This window comes from Falco naumanni, chromosome 2 (genome assembly GCF_017639655.2).
Source record: "Falco naumanni isolate bFalNau1 chromosome 2, bFalNau1.pat, whole genome shotgun sequence".
Taxonomy (NCBI): domain Eukaryota; kingdom Metazoa; phylum Chordata; class Aves; order Falconiformes; family Falconidae; genus Falco; species Falco naumanni.
Genome location: NC_054055.1, coordinates 71,724,932 through 71,747,130, shown reverse-complemented (window position 1 = coordinate 71,747,130; position 22,199 = coordinate 71,724,932). Strand labels below are relative to the sequence as shown.

The 22,199-nt window shown below is 42.6% G+C and overlaps 2 long non-coding RNA genes across 4 annotated transcripts; one reads left to right on the top strand and one right to left on the bottom strand.

Annotated features, from left to right (window-relative positions):
* The first annotated feature begins 3,115 nt into the window (after nucleotides 1-3,115).
* LOC121083916 lies at nucleotides 3,116-17,631 on the top strand. 2 transcript variants are annotated; one of them, XR_005826523.1, is made up of 2 exons: nucleotides 3,116-4,767; nucleotides 15,497-17,631. It is a non-coding gene; the product is annotated as an uncharacterized LOC121083916 (long non-coding RNA). The 2 variants fall into 2 exon arrangements; XR_005826524.1 differs by lacking the exon at nucleotides 15,497-17,631 and adding an exon at nucleotides 5,624-7,587.
* Nucleotides 13,436-22,040, bottom strand: LOC121083917. 2 transcript variants are annotated; one of them, XR_005826526.1, is made up of 2 exons: nucleotides 21,969-22,040; nucleotides 13,436-14,487 (listed from the first exon to the last, which is right to left on the bottom strand). It is a non-coding gene; the product is annotated as an uncharacterized LOC121083917 (long non-coding RNA). The 2 variants fall into 2 exon arrangements; XR_005826525.1 differs by lacking the exon at nucleotides 21,969-22,040 and adding an exon at nucleotides 19,397-19,477.
* Between the last annotated feature and the right edge of the window lie 159 nt (nucleotides 22,041-22,199).

The following is a 22,199-nucleotide window of genomic DNA, read 5'->3' as shown; positions in this document are numbered from 1 at the left end:
TAAGATATCATCACAGATATCACAGATAAAAGGCCTGCAAGAAATGTAACCTATTGGCATTAAATCTTAATCTTCCTGACAGGTGTTTCCCTAATAAGACATGAAGATTTGTTGATTTCCAGTTCAGTTTAAAGTTGGCGAGGTCTTCTTAACACAAAATGTAGAACTTGCTTGAATGAATACATTCCCTAGCCCAGTACCTGTAGCTGAAGCAGCAAATATCTCCTAGAAAAGTCTTTCATTTGGATTTTGAAGTTACTTGTGAAGGAGAAGCAATCTTTGGCAAGTTGTCCAGGGGTTATTTTCCTTCCCACTTAAGACAGTTTAAAAGATCTATCAGGACAACTCTGGGAAGCTTGTGTTATCCTTTAAAGTTGTTCTCACACTGTGTCCTCCTTCTGGCTTGTTACTTAAATGGCATTTTCATAAACATTGCATTTCTCTTTGCGTATTCTCAGCCTGTAAAGGCCTGAGCTGAGTAAACTATGCAACTGTCACAAATGACAGGACTGCAGCTGAAGACAGCAGCAATAACATCAGGCTCTGCACACAAAGTCCTATTTTAAATTTTTTGCTTTGTTGAGAAGGGAGGGGGTTCCTATGGCCATAATGAAGTGGTGGCTGGCTGCATGCTACAAATCATTTCTCAAGCAAATTTTACCCAAGGTTGTGCTTAAGGTTTTCTTACAGCCTTGCATGGAAGAAGTCAAGTCAGCCACACAGGGACAATAGCTCATTAAAAAATTTATACATATATATACATATAGATAGATAGATATGATATGATATGTCATCTTTATGACCAAAAGGATAAAAAACCCCTTTCTCCAGAGAAACAGGCATATGAAAATAATATACTGAGATTTGTACAACAGAGCTCTAACCCATCTGTCCTGGTTTCAGCTGGATGGAGTTAATTATATTCTTAGGAGCTAGTGTGGAGCTGTGTTTTGGCTTTGATGTGAGACTTCTCAGCTCCTCAGGCCCTGTTAGTGAGAGGGCTGGAGGGGCACAAGGAATTGGGAGCCAATTTTGCTCTCCTGCAGCTGGGGAGCAGGCTTAGAGCTGAGGTTCTTGGCACCTGCTGCACAGAAACCCCCGAGCCCGGCCCTGTGCACACCTATAGTGCACACCTATAGCGCACACCTATAGCTAGCTACTAGCTATGGGAGGTTCCCAGCCTCCACAGGCACACAGCCAGGGCAGCTGACCCGAACTAGCCAAAGAGGTGTTCCGTACCATGGGAGGCCATACCTGGTATGGATACCTGGGGGGCTGGCTGGGGCAGACAGATCGTTTCTGGGAGGATTAGCTGGGCACCGTTCATTGTTATTCTTCTACTTTCATTTTTATTCTGTTTCAATTATTATATTGTTCTTATCTCATCCCTTGAGTTTTACATTCCTTTCTAACACTCCTCCCCATCCCTCAGGGTGAGGGGGGAGTGAGCAAGCGAGTGAGCGCTATGTGGTACTTAATTACCAGCCGGGGGTTAAACCATTTAAGCCAGAATCTACAGGAATCCGTGGGAACCTCCCATAGCTAGCAGCTAGCTATAGGTGTGCACTATAGGTGTGCACTATAGGTGTGCACAGGGCCGGGCTCGGGGGTTTCTGTGGAGCAGGTGATGAGAACCTCAGCTCTAAGCCTGCTCCCCAACTGCAGGAGAGCAAAATTTCTGTAGTTTACTACAGCACAGAAGTGAGGTGTTCATGTCTCTGAAGTCCTGCAACAAGCTTCCCAAGACCTTATTATGGCACTCAAGAAACAGTGGGAAACAATACTCCAAAATAATGTTTAATTTCATCATTGAATCTTTCTGCAATGAGGATTCAGTCACTCATTATTAACTAAAAAAATAGATTAAAATGTGTCCACCACTGAAATCAAAACAAAGCCTTTAAGCTAATCTCAGTAATAAACAGTCCAGTGGTTTCTTTCAGGTCTGAAAATTTATGTGCTGTAGTAAAAAAAAATATTAAAAAAGTTAATTAGCTCAGTACGGTTAATTGATGTATTCTGCAGTGTCCTTAGAATTTAAATTCTGTAATTTTAAGTCATAAATTAAATAAAATTAAGAAACATATTTTAATTCTTAATCCCATTAAACATCCACTGTATTTTAAGCATGAGGGAGCCTGAAATTCACAGTAGACATTTAATGAATAATCAGATTTGGAGATACAATTTGTCATAGCCACAGAAAGAGCTTGGTAAAAACTAAGCCTGACAAGTTAACTAAATGAGTCTGGATATATTGGATGGCAATAATACTTGACGGCATTTATGTATTGGTTTTTCTGTTTAAAATTTATTTTGGCATATAGAAAAAAAAACATAAGGGACAAATAAGAAAGTCTATAGTGTATAGAATTACCTTGACAAAAATGTTATTTCAATATTTAGTACCTACTGGATGCAATTCTTCATGCTTTTTATACAAAATTTCCTTCTCAGAAAACTCAGCCAATACTTAAAAGCCTATTTTCATAAACGGCTTGGCCTTGCAAGCCTTTAACCTGATGAGTCATTCCAGATCATGCTAAAGCTTACTCATGAGGAGGAATGTAATTTTTGAATCCTTAGCTTCTGACCTCACAAAGTATGATGCAAACTTTACTACCACGAGTGCGAAAACGAAGTGCAGTATCAGGGTGCTGGAATCTCTTGCTGGAAGAGACAGAGGTCTTGTGCTCCTTGATGCGTAGCTCCTCGCTGGCTACCACTTCCATCCATGTGAAAAGCTGCTGAAGTGGAGCAAGTGCTTGCCAGACCCAGCCACAAAGTGTGCTATCTCCTAAAGGGCCTCCTGTGGCAGCATGAGGAGTCTTCTCCAAACTGACTATGTAGCTCCAAACTTTCATTAATTTTTTTTTGCAGAAGGTTAGCATTGCAGCTGACTGCCTTCCAGAAGCTGAAATTCATGCTTTCACAAAGATCATGAGATGTTTATGTCTCTCTCTCCCTGCCTCACTCCGTACAGATGGACAGATACACATGGACGCACCCATCCATACCATATATACATATACCTATGGGTGTATGGGTGTATGCATGTGTATGTATATACACATTAAAGGTGGGTTTGTTTGCTTTCTCTTTTTTCCGGCTTCAGGAAGCCTGCAGTTTCAAATACTTCCATGATGGTTGCCAAGTCATCCTTTGACAGGAGAGGAAGGAAAAGAGGGGAGAATATCATAGAATCCCATGACTCAGGAAGCTGGGACTCAAGATAAAATCTTGTCACTCATAAAGAACTTGTGAACATTGGCAGCGACTGAACCAAGCCCACAGCACAAGTTACCAATGCTTACATGGGTTTCCATTTTGAACTTCTGTATTTTGAGGTAAATTTTTGCTACTACTAAAGAGCAGCTAATAGGAAACTTCATCTTTCTATAACATTATAGAAACTGTCACCATTTAAGTATTACTGAACTTTCAGACTAATAATTGACTACCCATTACTTCACTAAAAATAGTATTTTGGTGTGATTGCCAGTAAAGATTTGTCCCCTGGCTGGTGGTTTGGTACCGTACAGCAAAAGGTAGGTTTTCTAGGAGTTGTCCCAAGTCAATCTACAGAGTGCCAGGTCTTTAGCAGAACCACGCAGCCACAAAACCTCCCTGCAGCTGTTGCCTTTGCAGTAGACCCTGTCCAGATCCTCCCTCCCAGCATGAAGAATGCAACAGAAGATATATTGCAGCCTCGGATGCTCTATTCTATAGGTAATTTTTCTGCTGGAATCAAAGCTGACAGTGAACTCCAATTCCTTTTCATGCTCTTTCCTTCTAATAGCGCCCTGACTGCAGATGAGGGCTTTTCCTACTGTTCTGGAGGAGAGACTGTGGTGCTGGGGAGATGAGTGGTACTTTCTCCGCTCACACATAATGCTCCCAAGGCAAAGCATTTACCCCTGTTCTTCCGCCGTGTAAAAACTAGGGGCTGCATTTGTAAATAAAGCAAGCGCTGAGCCTGGAATGGGAGGTTCAACATCCTGCTGGAAAGTCAGCAGTTTTAGTCATGGTGTAAAATCTCCCGTGACAGCATTCTTTTCTGAAACCTGATCCGGGAGAGAACAGTTTACAGAGCTGAAGAGATGCCAGGCAATGATCTACGGCCCTGGCCTTCCTGAAATGTATTCCTCCCCAGCATCTGTAAGCTGTCAAGTCATCCGTGTAGTCCTCATGCATGTGTAATACATCCTTGAGCCATGACTTTTCTGTGGTTCAAAGCCATGTTTTCATGTGGCTCTGAGCGCTTTAACTATGCGCAATGTTGGGATACAGGTCCAAACAAAATAATTTTATATTGGCTTCCTTGTTTTTCCTTATGTTCTGCTTGGCTGAGTGAACAGAAATGTTTGGGAATCACCCCCAACAAACTTTTTATAAGCTGAAAGTCTGAGTTCTACACCTAAACCCAGGCAATCCCATGACTATGAGTGTAATGAGGACGAAACATCTGAAGGATGTCTTCAGCAGTTTCTGGGAAGTTTGGAACTGCCAGAAGAATTGCAAAATTTTAAAAAACTGAGTACTCTTTCTGTTCAAACTGTTATTACATACAGTAAAATTGATTTTAGCTAAATAAATCTAGAAACCTTTAATGATTTGGGAAACCTCCAGGTTTCTTCCAGGTTTTGGAACCAGAGGTGGGAGAACGAGGGAGAGAAGACTCCTCTGTGGAAACTTGGGCATTTGGACTTGTACCAGCATTAATCTGATTCCCAAAGGAATTGTAGCCTAAATCATGAACGAACTAAAGTAAATGAAGTCATTTTCATAGGAGATTCCAATGTAGAAATGGTCAGTTTTGTAGAATTTGGGATGGATGTACTACATTTAGGACTTTTAGCCAACCTCTGGAATTAATGTGCACTTTTTCCATTTGAGCTGTTATGCCACAAATTCAATCTCACCGTTGCAATCACAAATTGCACAGAGAGCAAAGGAGCGCTCAGAAACAGAAGGCAGCTTTTCTGCACGGGATTTGGCTGGCTGCATGTAGGAAAGGCGTTAACTGTCTCCAGGTGCCTTATTTCCCGGGTAAAGTTGGACAAAAATGTAATTACCCTTGTGACGTTATCAAATGTTTCAAAAGGATCTCTAAGGACGCTTATAATAGCATCCTGAAATGCCAGCTGAAGGCACTGCTGCTAGCAAGGAATATCTGTAGCTCATGGTTCCTTCTTTTATAATCTGGTTACCAAACCCAATACTGAAGCTGCTGTGGTTTCCCACAGTTGTTGATCCTAGGATCTAGATGCAAGGTTTACCTTTAATTACTGATATAATTATTTCCACCAATGTATGGGTTATGTTGTAGAATCCCATAAACTACATAATTGCCTACAGGTGGCATTCATGTCATTATCCATGTATATGTCCTGGTTTCAGCTGGGATGGAGTTAACTTTCTTCTTAGTAGCTGGTGTAGCACTGTGTTTTGGCTCTGATCTGAGAACAATGTTGATAGCACACTGATGTTTTCGGTTGTTGCTGTACTAGCTGCTAAGAATAAAGTTAACTCCATCCCAGCCGAAACCAGGACAGTATCATAGGCACAAATCACATACTCTTTACTAAAGTCTTTACTGTCATTTCTGTAAACTTCTCTCCAGAAATTCTCCTGGAAATACCCTTCAAGTTTTAAAGAGGTACAACTTCTATTTGCTGTTTTTTTTCTTGACTTCCCATGGAACCAGTGACTGTCTCATCTAAGAACAAGCCCAGTCCTTACCACCAACATACTTCCTGCTCCACATTAATTCTCTCGTCTCCATCAAGCATTGGGGGTGGCTTGTCAGAGAAAGGATCATTCTGGGTTGCAATGATAATTCAGGGAATTTTCAGCACATGGTGATATTTGATTTTTTTTTTTTCCTGCTAAAACAGACAGTGAGAGGTCACCTTACATTCAAGGTTGCCCTACACTTTGGTAAATATGGTACTCTGCAAAAAAAAGTAGCTAAAGCTGATTAAAGCTGCAGGCAGTTTTCTACTTGAAGAGCTATTTTCAGTTTGATTGGCATGTTGGCCTCCCAGGGCAGATACCACTTGGTATTTACATTAGGATCTTCCCTTTCTCCTTCTGAGATTACCAAAAATTTGACATGTCTACAACATTCTCTGTAGTCTTTGACAATTATTTACTGGTAACAGGAAGGGATTTGGTGGCCTCTTGTATTTGCCTTGAATCTTTTCCAACTAAAGATTTCAGGCATCATGAAAACTTCAGCTGTATCTGCTTACTCAAAAGAAGCCCATGACCAAAAGCTGTACAGCACAAAAAGCAGTGGGACACTGGAGATACGGAAAATCATCAGAGGAAGACAAGCAGAAAGCATAACTTTGGGAACACCCAGAAAAAGTCGGTCTCCCAGTTGTAGGGTAGTACCCTTTCCTCCACTTCAAATAGTTGTATTTAAGTGATTTCTTCTCACATAGATGGTTTTGTTCTTCATTCTTGGCTTTGTATGTAACAAATTGAAGAACTGAAACATGCATATATCAATTCTTCAGCAACATGAAGCACTCAGCTGCTTATTGGTTTTATATAGTACTTACAGAAGTGTTTAGGAGCTGGAAGAATGAGTAAGTGGAGCAGTCTATGACTGATCTCTTCATCACTTAGAACTTAAGTGCCTTTATAGTTGGGTCTTTTTTTGCCTCTTATAACTTCCTGGGTTCCTCCTGTGTCAGAGACTTTTACTGATAAGAGAAACTTTACAGTACATTAGGTAAGTGGAAGGCAGTCACATTACTAGGTATGACAGGATCTGAGCTGAAGGCTACCATCTCCATCTCCTGCCTCTGCAAAAGGAAACCACCGGAGTCACGCCACAGAGATGAGAGGTGCAGCATCACAGTCCCAGAGGAACAGCAGATGGCTGGGAAGGTCTCAGATATCTTTGGCAATGGGGGATCAATAACTCTCACACTCAGAATGATGGGGAAAAAATTTAGAAAGCTGGCCTTCCTTCAGCAAGAAGGAGACAGGCACAGATAGAGGGGTCTCGGCCAGGCACCCAGTACTTTTACTCATGAGCCCAGAACCCTGCGCAGTAAGCAATTTCCCCTTCAGGGGAAAAAAAAAAGGCCGAGCCTTCTGCATAGAGCCTGTTAGACCACACTCACTCTTTAGAGCCATCTGATAGCCAGAGAGGAGAAAGAGTTCAAGTATCTGAACGCATCATAGCAAGGACTGTACAAGAGAACAACTAAGTTATCAGGTGATGGCACGTGCTACAATTGCTAGGTCACATGGAAAGAACATTCAGCAGCTCTTATTTTACCAGTATTACTAACTGTAGCTCCCCCACAGACCTAAATTAATGAAAAAGCTGTCTGATGCCTACAAATCTGAGATCACAAGCCACAGGACTCAGAAAGGACTTTTGCCCTAAATATCTGCGTTTTGTTACAGTGATAGATATACACCATAAATAAAATTAACTAAAATATTCATTTGTTTGATAATTAAAACAAATTTCCCTACCCATCAATATGTTTCTCAAGGTATGAATAAATGTGGACTGATGTCAAGTGAGTCACAGAAATAATAAAATAATGCTGTTTATCTTTACATGTCAGCTGTTGTGCTATATGAAAGTCATTACAGGGCTTATAAATTTAAATGAGATTGTACTGCCACAGTAAGAAATTATTCTAGGTCTTTCTTTTCTGCGAAGAAGTAAAAAAGAAAAAAAAAGAGAAGAAAACCTCATTAAGTACAATTCTAATTTAATCTTCATAAGAACATCTATTTGACTAGAGACAAAGTCTTAATTAAATGCTTTATTGCAAATGTATTGGTAACCCACCTGAATCAAGGCCTTAGCTCACCCTACTAATCTTTGACCATGCAGCAACCATAAACCAAATTGGCAGAAGTATGAGTCAATATTCTTTCACTCTGATAACAAGGACAAAGCAATTGCTGTTCATTTACTGAGACAAGTAAAATATCACCTAAAAGCAGGACTCTGCAGGTCTAGCTCCCAGTTCAAGGGCCAGATTCAGGGTCAGAAGAGTCTTGCGAGCCTCTTGTTGTTGCCTTGACTTGACTTAAGCCTTCCTCTACACAAAATCTGTGCATGGCTTTAACTTAACCATTACTTTTCTGGTGGCTCAGTTGACTCTAGGTTGCAGCCCCCAGTCCCTGCTCTTTTGTAGATAGGCGAGAGAATAAGTAGTTTAAAATTACCAGGCCAGACAGCACCTCCTCCAAAAGATGGTGCTGTATTTTATTAATAACACGTTTTGCAGCTTTGTACTGTAATTGCTGCCTCTGAGCCAGCAGCAGCAAAGGCAGGCAACGCTGCTCTCCACACTGGGCATGTTACTGCCTTTCCCTGGTAGCCTTTGATACTTTGCACCTGCAGCAGTAGGCTCAGAACAGAAAAAGTATTTCTTCTAAGAAGAAATTTGTTGGTCTTGAGTAGGAGGGCTTTCCAGTCATTGAGATAATACTCTCTGAGGGTAAAAGGAAAGCAGGAAAGCATCTTCATGGTACTTCTGGATGGCAAGGCCAAAGACTTTTGCCACAATTTTTAATATGTAGGCTGTGTGTCTTGCAAAGCAAAGTCTCATAACATTTCTCTTGCAGTGCAGGAAGGAAAAAAGCAGAAACTTGGCTCCTTGGAAATGCCGAATAAACAGCAAACCACAAAGCAGCAATAGGGCAACCTCCACAGAGGTGGTTATTTGCATTGAGGAAGCTTTTGCTGGGGGTTTCCCTCTGCTTCTGGTCAGAAGATGGTTTAAGTGAGGCACAGCTTCATGGACTGAATTCAGAATGAGTAACAGAGGGAGTCTGCGTGCCCAGGGGGAGGCCATCAGAAAGTCTTGTATTAACATTTACTTTTAAAAGAGTTTGCACAAAGGCAACTCATATTTTGTTAGCTGAGGAAGATAATGCCATGGATAGGCTACCAACCGAGACAGAAAATCAGGGTGTTTTTTTAAAGGTATCAGCTGTGGATTCCCAGCCTCAGGGTGAGTCGTTTAGGCCAGATGCAGCATTTCAAGGAACCATTTCCAGTGACTAAAGAGTTGGAGGAGGCCCAAGTGCAATGCATTCACAGGCATCCCATGGGTCGGATAAAAGAAGCTGTTTCTTAAGGGGGCCCTGGGCCAGATGGTATTTGCAGATGATATAGAGACAAAGGCCAAGGGAGGTGGAGTTGCCCAAACGGAGGGAAGCCTCATCCAGGAAAGCAGGAGCTGCAGAGACGTTGGCACACAACAACTGGAGTGACATGTGTGAAGAGCTGTCCAGGCACTTGCTGCTCTCTGTGGAAATCAACCGCTGAAAAGGGTTGTGATTTGGTGGAAATATGATCCACAAAAAATACTTTGGAGCTGAAGGGGAAGAAAACTGTCAGAATAACACTGGGAGCTACCAATGACTGCCTGATGCAGACACCAAAAGAAATTAATCTCCTTTTAAATTTGGTGGTGTGAAAACTCAGTGGATTCTATGTTGTGCGATCAGTTTTCCTGTTGCTATTGTACTGAGAGTTGCTTTCACCTAGAGACTCCGGAGGGGCTCTGGGCTACTGAAGTGAGTAAATGTGCTCTGGAGCAGAGCTGAACCCCTCTACAGAAAGCTGGCAGGAAGAGACATGGCTCCAGGGAGTTCTCAGGGCTTCAGGTGCTTCTAGAATGAGTATAGAGTGACAGAGATTAATTGCTTCCCATGATAGCTCTAAACTAGGTCATTGTGCAATAGCATGCCTAAGTGAACCTGTTGGAGTATTTGAAACTACAGCTGTGTCATCAGGTTTTCTCCTTGTCAGGACATGGCCTCACATGGCATCAAAAGTTGAGCTCCAAGTAAGAACAAAAAATGTGATTGACATTACCAGACCCTAAGGACAATAGGCAAACGTTTCACAGCATGTCATGGCGAAGAAGTGTGAAACATCCCACTGTCCAGAAATTAGAGAAACATTCACAGAAGACAAAGAATAGAAGTTAATGCTCTAATACAACCCGTTTTCCTTAAATTTGCAAGGATTTGAGCAATGCGGCTGGGTGTAGTATCAGCTGACATACCACAATGTGCCCTTGCATCTTGTTTTTTCTTGTCGCAGAGGATAATTCTGAGGGATTGCATTGGGTGGTGCAAAATGGCCTGACCTCATCTACATCATCTTGAACTTCCCATACTGCAACTATTAAAGAAAAAAAAAAACAAAACACCAAACCCTCAACAACTGAGTCAAAGCTTTGCATTAACTATGAGAAATATGGTTCAAAATAGCAGCACACTTTCCTGCAGTCAGAGCACACTATCTTACTGGTTTCGACTGGGAGTCTGGGTCATCCAATTACATTGACACTGAAAAATTCAGATAGAGCACAAATCACCACAAGTTCTGCGGAGTACTTTTCAGATTCATGCATACGCCAGAGATATTTCAGAGGATAAGAAATTATCTAACTCAAGATATAAAACTGAAGACACCCAAGAAGGCCCACAAGAGGAAGATCCAGCCTAGGCAAAAAGATCTCTGAAGCTTTTTTAGAAGATGAGTTAAGGTTTAACTCACTGGGGATGTCAGGGGCTTCTGCACTGAAGCCTTCAAGAGACAAATTGCATGCAACGGGTGGGCCTGGTCAGCAGAACAAACATTTCTGTCTCACTGATAATCTAGAATGAAGGATGTGGCGTATCCCCCAGACCTGCGCAGGCAGTCTCATACTGGAGCCAGCGAGGACTGGTGGGCTTCCTGCAACCACAGAGATCACAGCAGTGATAGAACTGCTAATGCTTTCAATATCTTGCTAAACAAAATAGGGAAAAGTTGCAGAGAGTGCCTGGCGGTGATGCTGTATGGTTGTCTTAGTGTGAAATTGCTGTGTTTGTATTATATTACAGCTTTTGTGTTTGATGGGTGAGGAAAGGCAAACGAAAGATCAGGCCAGACCTTTCACTCAAAGTGATCTCCTAAATCTTAGACTTCTACATGTGAATGATAAAACAACCTGGTAGAAGACAACTTCACATCAATAAAATTATGTCTATCATAAAGTCTTCAATGCTAAAAGCATTCCTAAGATATTTGCTTTATTCCACATCTGATCCCAGCTGACTGAGCAGAGCAACAGCAAGAGTTTCACAGTACCCCACCCAGACTCTCTTCGAGAAGATCAGTCCTGTAAACTATAGGATCTGTGTGTGCAGGGATTATACTTTATGACCGTATAACTACGCAGATATTTTTCTTTTAAAATTCAGGCTACAAATTGACACTGTTATATAAATAAATATAAATTAAAAAGAAAAAAAACCCACAACTGAAAGAATGCCTTATCTGTCACCACTTGTTCAGTGGGGGAGAGCAGCACATCTGGTCTCCAGTCCTGCAGCTGCCTGGCTGAACAGGGCTTGGGAACACTGAGGAGGTACCGCTGCCTAGGAGGAAGGGAGTGCCTGGCATTAGTCACCAGAAACCAGGTCTGAATCAGTTCATGGAGTCCTGATTCAGCAAGTTAAACATTGGTGTGAAACAGGAGATGGCTCCTCTGCACTCCGCACTGAAGTGGAAAACTGCTGGGAAACCCAAGGGGATGCCAGAGACATGGTTCTGGAGATCCAGCAGGACCTGGGACCGGGACAGGACACCTGGGTCCCCATAGGCTTTGACCCAGGTGTGAGACATTACTGTGCTGGGGGGAGGATATCCCATCTGTGGGGAGGGCAGTGACCACAAGGGGTGTATGAGGTGGACCTGGGAACCCAGGGTCATGCTCAGTTTGCTTTTCCCCAACCGTTTTTGCTCACCCTGAGCAGACAATATGATGGTTTACACTTCAGCCTCCTGTGCCCGAGAACGACTGCCCACAATTACGCAAAGCAAATGTGCATTTGGGGAATGCCACATCAGCAGTCCTCCTAGGGTGCACAGAGGATTAGTGCCAGCCCTGTATGATATTTACATAAGAGGATTTGATCTGTGCTTCCTAGCGTGATTCACAGGGCTCTGCCCTGCTGGAGTAGCTAAAAGTTAATTCCTGTGCTTCTGTGCTTGGTCCCAGTACTCTGCTTTCTGCAGCAACTGCATTGGTAACAGTAACATTGCAGCAGGCGTTAAAGTCCAATTTTAGCAGATATTTTTAATTGGAATTTTTGTTTTTCCACATATTTTTCCTAACCATATTTTCTGAACTTACAAACCTAATTTTCAACTGCAAATCCTGCTTGCTTTATTTAGATGAAAACCAGTACTCTAACATTTAGAAATACAAAGTTGCCAGCACTGTTTAAACACCCTCCTTTAAAAATGTAGGTTTGCAAAGACGAAACTGGTGCCCCTGTATTTTGAAGAGCTAAAAATGACACTGGTTTCAAAGATATGAAGCATGAAAAGAAATGAAATGTTAAACTATAAATAAGTCAGTTTTCACTTGTGCTCCAGACACTTGCACAGCTTTCTATATAGGTAGCCACTAGGTTACCAACTTATTTATCAATAACCAAATGTAGGAACACGTTTGAGAATTTCACAGAATGTCATTGTAGCACTAGGGTTTGGGGTTTTTTATTAGGGACAGTAGTTTCAAAAAAATGCTTTATCATCTCTTATAAATTCATAGGTTTTCTATTCAAAGCCTTGGTGTTCCCTCTTCCTGCCTTTCAGTCAGTGTACCCATTTTGTAACTCGGTTTTCTAACTTTAAACAGATGACAAGACTTATGAACCACGCAAGACTCTAACAAAGCTTCACTTACCAATATTCTGAAGTGTTTTCCCTCCCATATTTTAGGAGGGATGTGCAGATAAACCAGAAAGGAGAGTAAATAGCCACGTTTCAAGCAGGATCAAGAGTTTAATACCTGCAAGTTCAGGACATGACCAGCCCTTGTTGGCCTCAGACTCTTGATTATGATACTGAATGATCTTTGCTCTCTATCTGGCATGAGTGCTGCTATGCAACATACTCATCAGCTTTACTGTTAAAATGCAGGTTATCGCAGCAAGTATGTACTTTGGCAGCTAATTTATCTTGGTTTGTCCTTCTTCTTCTTCTTGCACATTTATTTGTTTGTTTCATTTTTCAGTGTGGTGTGGCTTTCTGGATACTTCCAAGACCAGCAGATGTTGCCTAAGGGAGAAGCTGGACTTCCCAGATCCATCTGTCATCGTTATTTGCCCAAATGGTTCTCTGGGGATGTTTCTGTTACTAGTGTTTCCATGAAAGCAGGCTGATGGCTGGCTGCACGATTCCCAGCCAGGAAGTCCCCTTGGCTGCTTTTCATCTAGTCCCTTTCTTCTGACACATCCAGCTTTGGTGGCCTACAAGGAGTCAGGCCTCCTCATGGAAGAGCTATTGAGCTCACTTGAGACACTCACGCCATCACGCTGTGTCAAAGTACAATGAGAAGCAAAGGAATGTTGGCAAGAGAAAATTCTGTATAAGCTACGATTAAGACATTAACAGAACCATTGTTTATTACTCAATTTTCTACCACAGCAACCAAGATCAGAGGTTTTTTCCTTTATACCCCTATGAAAACCTTATCTGGATCAAGTTGAGTCATAATGAGTTTACAGATTTTCTGCAGGACTGCCTCCTAGGTGAGTTTTTCAAGAACTTGCAAATGTACTTTATTCAGCTCAGCTCTCTATGACCACCTCCTCCCCATTCACCACTTAAATCATTTCTGCACAAGTCAGTCTGGATTTTGTGCCTTACTATTTTGTTTTGGAGCTACAAGAAACCCATTTGTCTTTGAAAAGCTTAATTTCATTTCAAAGTAATTTTAAATATGTCCGTTTAGAGATCTCTGGGTTTGATTTTTTTCTTTTGTTTCAATATACTGTAATTTTTACATATTATTTGAACAATCCAAAGGGATTATATACTATAAAATACGAAATTATGTACTGAGTGTTGTTGTCACAGGGATGGTTTGCTTCCACTGTGCAATGACTGGCAATTCGTTCTGTATCCGTGTACGACTGCTGCAGAAGCCATGTAAGAGCCGGCTCCTGCAGCTAACCAAAAGTGTCCATGCAGAGTGGTGCATGCCGTTGTTTGTGGCCTGAGCTGGCTGAATGTAAGCCAGGCTGGTCTGGATGTCAGGTAGTTGCATTAACTGTAAGTTCAGGGCTGTGTTGATAAGTCCTGCAGAGACAGCAGTTATGGTAAATGATCACGGTGTCACACCGCTGCAGTTTGAGTTTTCATATCAGAGCTGGCCTGCATCCTGGTAGCTCCAAGTGTAAGAGTAGGCAAGCAACTCTCCACACCCATCCATGCAGACATAACTCCTGAGGTTTTCACAAGGTCTTTTTAATATTCCAGAGAGGGCATCAGTTCCCAAATGCTCTGTCTTCTCTGGGTTCTCAATTCGCCCCCTTGTTCTTTCTGTTAGATGAAATTCGACCTCCATCCTGATGCATGCCCAGACATCCATACCTTAGTTCAGACAGGCAAGGCTGACAGCTCTTGCGTTGCTGATGGGAGAACAGCACCTGGAAGAAGAGCAACTGGTTCTTATTAAAAACAAACTTCTTCAAGAAAATAGATTACTTATTCAGGAGCCTCAGCTCAGGCTTCCTTGGTCCTCCAACCTATCATAGTTCCTCCACCAAGGCACCACTTCAGTTTTGAATCTTTTTGTACTCTGCTGTATAACAAAAAACTGGGATGTCTCACACTCAGCTATATCTCAGCTTATGCAGACTGGGATTTGGTAGGCACCGGATACAGTTTTGCAGGACAGTAAGACAAGGCCAGGTTAGCTGGGGCTGGTGGAAGGTGTTCCTGCCCATGGCAGAAGGGTTGGAACTAGATGACCTTTAAGGTCCCTTTCAACCCAAACCATTCTGTGATTCTACGATGACATGCTAGCCCAGTTAGGAAGAGCCAGCACCGGCAACTGCAGCCAAATCCTGAAGCATCGGCTGTATCCCATTTGCAGGACTGCTCAGCCCCACGCTGTCACTGAAGCCTCTTGCAGGAGCTATGTTACTCTTGTCCCACTCAGCTGGTGCCACTTCTCTCTTTTTCTGCCCTGACAGATCTAATATCTCCTCTGAAGGGTGAAAGGAAGGAGACAACACTCATGAGCTCTTCAGTTCTACAGACCCCACTCTTTCCCCCAGAGCTTATAGCACAAAAAGGTCAACACAGCACATTTTAAAAGTAGGTGGGGAGGTCACAAATAAACGTGGGGAGGTCACAAATAAACATGGAAGCTGAGGGATTAGACTCTTGAGGAATCGTACTAGTACAGCCTATAGACCTTGGAGCTAACCCTCACCCGTAAGCATCTCTGTATTGCTTCTTGGGAACCTTTATTTCCCAATGTGAGTGATGAGATAATAAGCACTTGGAGACATGTTAAAGTGATGTCAATCAGTTCAAAGCAATAAAATACCAGGGAAGGTCTTTCTAAACCTACAAAGCTGCACCGTGAGAGTATACCCTAGTGTTTGGTCTCATCATTTTTTTTTTCTTTTCTCCTATTTTAACATGCAGAACCGAAAGAGATGCTTGCCCACGGCAGCAAAGGGGAAGTTGGACAACAGTGAAAAGCCATAATTTATAAAATACAACCCAGAAACAGAAATGAAAGAGACAGCGGAAGACCAAAAAAAGAAGTGCACACCCAAGAGCCTGTACCCAGAGTGCCAGTACTAATGATAACATAGGCTACCTGAAAGGACAGGAAAATCCAGACATCCACCTACTCATTCTTCATATCATGTAACATATGACTCAGTTAAGATGGAGAAAATATCTAGAGCTGTCTGAAGAGCAAAGAGAGGCAGCTAATCATCAAATTATTCTAGCTCTTCCAGAAGAGAGATTTTAAAAAGATGGAGAAGACACACCACAAGCACATAAAGCAGGAAGAAGCAGATGGAGGTGCTTTCAAATTTTAAGGCATTTAAACAAATTCTACCACCAGCATTTCATCCTGCCTCATCCTGCAAGTTGATCTCCATGCACAGATGTCTCTGACTTTGGTGTCCTTTGAGGATCGGGCCCAGGCAGCAACCGGAATCCACAGCGCCTGACGTGTGCCCTCTTTGCATGCTTCATCTGTTGCTCTGTTCAGCTTGTAAACTGAGATCAACAGCATCTCACAGAAATGCCCTCCTATGCCACAGGGATATCTGGGTTCCATATGCATTGGCAGGTAACCTGGGACTGAATAAACTCTGGCCCAGAATTTCAGGTGGAGGTGTCTGTGGCTGGGCTTCTGAATCTGCATGGAGACAACTGGATTAATGATCAAGTGTGCTGATCATTTTCCAATTGCCATGAAAATCACTCGTACTTCACCAGTCTGAGCATTAACTAATATCTTCTCACCCAGGCACGATACCCATGATGCCCATCATTGCAATATCATTGGATGCGCTCATCAGAAAAGATACACATAGATGAGTATACCACCATTTTTGTAGAGTCCCATTTAACTGAAAGAACAGATTTACAATGAAGTTTCAACACTCAGAGAAGCTTTAGGAACTTAAGAATGTAGTCTGTGTATCTTTGGGCTAAACAACATATTTGGTTACTCAGCACTCTGTTCAGCCCCATTCATTTAGTATTTCTTCCTCTTTTCTCTGCTTTCTAATGCATCAGTGGATTGCTTCTGCAGTTAAGGGTGCTTTTGCATTAGATGCCTCCTCTTCCAGCAGAAAATTTGACATACAGAATTTACAACACAATGAGCAGCTATCTAGCATGATATGTGGGTACCACACTATGATAGTGTGTCAGCAGTCATGGTTTTCTACCAGACTGTCATTGAGAGGAGTTCTGCATTACAAAATTCTAGCATTGCTGAATCAGTGTGGAGTACGGGGGGAATAAATATCACACACCTTGCTGTCACACCAAAATACCTATCAGCTACACCAGAAATTGTGCCAGGTCACCAAACAATGAGGCAGAAAAAGTACTGTACTGGTAGCAAAACGGGGCTGTATTGCTGCATCCTTAGGGAACGAATCTGTAAAGTCTGGAGCATACTAGCAAGGCATCTAAAAAAGACATGCTCCAACTGACAATATACTCTTATGCACAGAGCTAACCTGGTGTTGAAGTCTTCTGCTATGTTGGACTTTGTGGCAGGATCGAGCGCTTTGTGCTGTATCTCCCAAGTCTGCTATGTCCCAGCGTGTAGCACCACATGGGCACAGGGCACGAGGACACAGGACACTGATAATGCATTAGGTCAAGTAACAGTCTGTCACCCAACACACAGTCTGCCACTATGCTATAGCTGCACAACATCCGTGTCTAGCCAGCCTCTAGGTGCCTTCACCTTTTATAGATCAAACCTATATGCCAGACACATCTAATTAGGTCATTCCAGATCAGACCAGCCCACTCTGTCTGGTGCCAGGATCACGGCAGCAGGGAGGGGCTAAGATACAGCGATTGCATGACATTGATGTAGCAGTAGGGAAACACGAAGGGGTGGTCAAATGAATGAAGCTAATGTTTATTGCATGCAACTTTCTGGGATGTAACCACAGCAACAGTTCACATTGTAGTTCACAGTAGTGACACTACAGCTAGCACTATTGACAGTAAAATACTGCATCATTTCTTTTATTAGAGGAAACCGGTAAACCAAAACCATACAGTGTGTCATGTTTTTTATCATGGCAAAGGTGAAAGCAGGCTCTTATTGGGCAAGTGTGTATCATGATGAGCCCGATCAGAAGGTGATCATCCCTTTCTCTCAGAAAGTAATGTGTGGATCATTACATTTAATTCATAAAATGTAAAAATCTTAAAGAAATGAAGGATATTTTTTTCAATGGGTTAACAAAAATTTTATGACAAATCTTGGATTTTAATTTAGGTGAATGATCATATGAATGATTAAGTGAACAGAACATAGAAGTAAAACAAATAATAAAAAAGCAAATTTACCACTGTTTGTCTTGAAAATAGTCATTAATTAAAAAGTAACAAGGGTTCACTGAAAATAAATCTTGTAGACAATCTTGAATATTAAAACCCCAACATATCATATCTACTCTATTTTATTCATGCACAAGTTTTGTAATGGCGCAAATAAAATGTTGGAAACTAAGCCCCCCAGTGACTTGAAGCTGGCATGGACAATGAAGCAGTGGAGGGAAGCCCCAAGCCACTTGTCCTCACTGCAGGGTTGTCTTCAGCACACAGGTCCAGCCCAGCACCAGAGCTGCAAATTATTGGCAAGTAAAAGACAAATCACAGATCCACAGGAAGGTAAACCCAGTTTTAGGGTGCTCAAAGATGTAGCCAAGTGATGCAAAGCACTGAAGTGATGCAAACTCATTTTGGCAGCTCAAGCTTATTGAAACATTTCTGAAAGCACAACTTTTCCCTAGCAGACTTGGTGCTGGTATGTGCACCGTTTCTGTGCAATCCATCATAATGTCAAGGCAAATGAGGCAATTTAAGGAACAGCAGCAAGAATTATCTGAAAGAGTGGTTTTATAGAGAAAGGTTAAAAGAGCTTAATACATCTAGTTTCGTTAAAGCAGAGGTAGATGGAGGCATGTCTCCAGCCAGCAAATGCTTAAGTAATGCAAACCTTAGGGATGGGGAGGAAATACTTGGGCTTATACATATGGGAACAAGTAGGAGCAAAAGAAAAGAAGGTGGGGAAATACTGAGTTTCAGAAAATCTTGTTGGCAGTGAAGAGCAGAGTTTGTGCAGATTTTTTAGAAGAAGTGGTGGGAGTTCTTTGTTATTTAAAAAATAATTTGAAAAATACTAATAAACAAGCTACCAGGACTAACTCTATACTAGCAGGAAAGCTGATTGGATGACCCAACAGCCTCCTCCCTCCCCATTTCTTTCTTTGCTTGGTTTATTTTCAATGAATTGACCATGTACAACAGCTAGTAAAAGCAAAGAGAAAGTAATGTGGGCACATTCATGACAGAAATCTCAATGCCAGTTTAAGAGACTCTATTTCCCACTGTGGGTTCCTGTCCTCCCAGCAGAGCCCGAGAAAGGGACCCCACGAACATCTCTCATTAATTCAAGTGCAACATCACCTGGTTTTGATCAGTGTCCTGCAGAAGAGGTAACCCCCTGCAGGAGAGACAAGGCAATTCTAACATTTTATCACTGCTTTTGAAGCCTGTCAGGCAGATAACCTCTAACGAGTACCAGCAGTTGAAGACATTACGGCTTCTGACTAACATTCTGCTACTCTCCCAGTTCCTGCCTCCATAGCAAAGGTGGCAGGACAGAAATCACACATCTGTATTCTAGCAGTTCTGGGTTCTTGCCCAGAAAGACAGTACAAACTATCAACAAAGGTAACTTCCGTGACAGATGCTGAAACATGGGTGTGCTTAGGAGAAATACTTTAAACTACCGTAGCTCAGTAAATGTCAGTCTTTAGTACACACCTTTCCACTGAAGGCAGACTGACCATACCTCTTCTGGTGTTAGTTACTCCCTTTTGGCAATCATGCTAAAAGTTGATTGTCAAAGCTGACAATGGTCGTAGAATTCAGAGTATGGCTCCCCATTTCAAAGTCTTTCTGATGCATTCTCCAGTAGAACAAGGCATTTCTTCATCTGAAAAGTCAGCTGTTGAACTTTATTGTCTAAGTATTCATGCAATTTCTGTTTACTGAAAAGTACATTTCTGTAAGAACTGTATTCTATGTCTCATGATTGCTTATTACAAGAAAGGGTTTTCTAGTATATAAAATGTTTTTTAAAAAAACTATTCAATACTCAAGTAGTACTGCAATATCCAAATGTTAATATTTATATGCACTGCATGCGTAAACCAAGCAACTTGAAGGGCCTCAAACATGTACGTAATAATATAACCCAGATTAAATCAGAAATAAATTAATGGAATTATTAATCATTTACAGACATTGAACCATATTGTATTGTTTTTTCCTGCACAGAAAACAGTGGGAGTTCTGGACAGAGATGAAAGGGAGAACATGTACTGTGAGCTATTTGTTTTCTACACATCTAATAATATCTTTTGGAAAAGACATTCTGTATATAGAACAATTAAAAACTCCCCATATTTTAATGCTGTAAGGTTTAAGATTCGTACACACCATAATGGTAGGACTCACAGTTGTTCTCTCATTTATACCATGGCCTTTTAAACTTTTTATTTATTTATTTATTTATTTAATAGCACAGTTGGCATTTCCATTTTTACTCCAAGGCAGATTTTGCCATCCTTACATCTTAGTTTCATTAGAGCTCCCATTCATTTTAGTGGGTAAGATGCTCTACAGCATGAATTACAGCAAGAAAATCTGGCTGCTCAGTTGTGTATTACTGGATTTGAAATAGGAGAAACAGAAAATAGCTGACTACTTTTTTCCAAAAAAATTAACACATGTACAGCAGAAGCCTAGTTAAGAAGGTAAAATCAAAATAATACAGGGTCCATTGTAATTAAGAAGCAGCACTAACTGTTGTTTTGTCTTTCTGAGTTCTTAGATTTGATTGTGCTCTTTGATGTGCGTACCTATCCCCCACAGAAATCAACATGTGGGCTTGCGCTCACAGAGGTGATCGGGCTTTGCATTTACTGTGGCTTGGGTTGTTCTGAGAACTGTGAACAGAGACCCATGCTCCTAAGTCACTGATTCATGTACATCCTTTTTCAATACAGTAGTCAAAAGGTTATGCAATTTGAAAGATTAGTAATTACACAGAAGCCTTCAACTTGATTCCTCACATGTCTTCTGGAAATCATCACTGTTGCCAGGAAAGGCTTTGACCCAATGTTTCCAACTCCATTTCTCCCTTGAAAATAAATCTAGTTGATGCTACAGCCATAGCTCAACAACAGTACCCAGAATTTTGAAGTGTCTTGGGGGTGTTCTGACACAAAGAACAGTGTATGTTGTGATTGGGTAAGAGTCATAATATCATTACTATTTTTAGTTAGGCTGTGTGTTAGTCAGTACCTTACAGACTTTGGATTTATAACGCTATCCAAATCTATTACACTGTTGCAACAGCTGAAATCCAACCACGTGTTCAAGCACTTCAAACCCAACGTGGTATGTTGCTCACGTAGGGAAATGAATGATTAAGGGACAGAGCATGGGTGCATACAGCTTTTTAGTCTAGAAAGCTAAGCCAGTCCATCAGTGCACAGAGACCATTTGTACCACAGACTCTTCCCTCTGCTGCTTTATTTAAGACAACTTCGGCAAGCTAGGGCTGCGCTGCGGTTCACCCTCTTTATCAGCTGCCTTGCCAGGCTGCAGGCCTGCTATCTCAGGGCCTTTCAGCACTGATGACACGTACTCATTTGCCAGCACAACACTATGTCCACCTGACTACCAACCTCATACTACCAACATGCCTTCTCCCCACCACGAAATCACTTCACGTGTTTCGCAAAGGCCCTAAGGCCACCCGTGTCACGGAAACGGAGAGTGACAGGTACAGAGAGAGATCTTTCCTCAAGCGCGGCGGACGCGTGGTATCACGCCCTCGCTCCAGCACAGGGCCTCACATTACGCCTCAGGCGTGCAATACCTCCCCGTCCTCTGCTTTATTGCTGCCGAGGGTGCTGCGCGGCCGGGCCGGGCAGCGGGGGGCGGGCTCCCTCACTGGCAGGGCTACTGGCCTCCCCGCCCCACAACATCCTGGGCCTCCAGCAGGGCGGGAAGCCAAGGCATGGGAAAAGGACGCAAACATCGGAAAGAAACGTCCCCGCCCGGAGCCCGCCGCGTAGCGCCAACCCGGTGCTCCGCAGGGAACAGCCCTCCCTCCGCCGCGGTCCTGCGCGCAGCCGCCCTCCCTCCGCCATCTTGAGTGTGGGCAGAAGCACCGGCGCCCTCCGTAGGGAAACAGTAACACCGGCAACCCAACTCTTTGAGAGACAAGGAGAGCACCGAAGAGGCGGGATGACCCCACAACGAACAGTTAGCACCTACAGAAAACCTAGAATATCAGTTAAAAAAAATAAATAATAAAACAAACCAAAACGAGCCACTTCCCGAATCCTCTGCCTCAGACAGGGACAAGAGGCGTCTTGCCCACACTTAAAATGGCAGCCGCTTCCGCCCTGGCCCGGTAACCCCGCCCCCGCAGGCAGGGCGCGGGGCGGGGCGGGGCGGCACTCCAGGTACACGCCTCGGTGCGTGCGCGCGCGCGGCGCCGGCCCACACCCCCCCTCCCCCGCCCGCTGGTGACACCCGCGTCAGGAGACGC